Source organism: Penaeus monodon, chromosome 30 (genome assembly GCF_015228065.2).
Source record: "Penaeus monodon isolate SGIC_2016 chromosome 30, NSTDA_Pmon_1, whole genome shotgun sequence".
NCBI classification, from domain to species: domain Eukaryota; kingdom Metazoa; phylum Arthropoda; class Malacostraca; order Decapoda; family Penaeidae; genus Penaeus; species Penaeus monodon.
In genome coordinates, this window is record NC_051415.1 from 9714917 (window position 1) to 9715250 (window position 334).

Below are 334 nucleotides of genomic sequence, written 5' to 3' on the forward strand. Positions count from 1 at the left end.
ATCTCTCTCCTATGCATTGAAACTGCATGATTATATGTCTCTGTCAGTCACAAAGCGGTTTGCTTGCCCGAGTTGTTGATTGTCTGCCCGAGTGAATAGTGTTTTAGGAAAATGGAGTGATAATGAAGGAGATTAATGAATAGAAGAATAAGGAAATAAGAAAGAGGTGAATAATCATACGGAGAAAGTGAATCAGAGGAAGAGCAGAGAGAGAAACAGACGTAAAGATAGATTGAGTTGAGAGAAGTAAGTAGAGAAGGAGACAGAAACAGAGAGAGATAAGAGGGGTCGGAAAGAAGGAGCAGAATAGAGGGAGAAATGGGAAAAAGAGAAA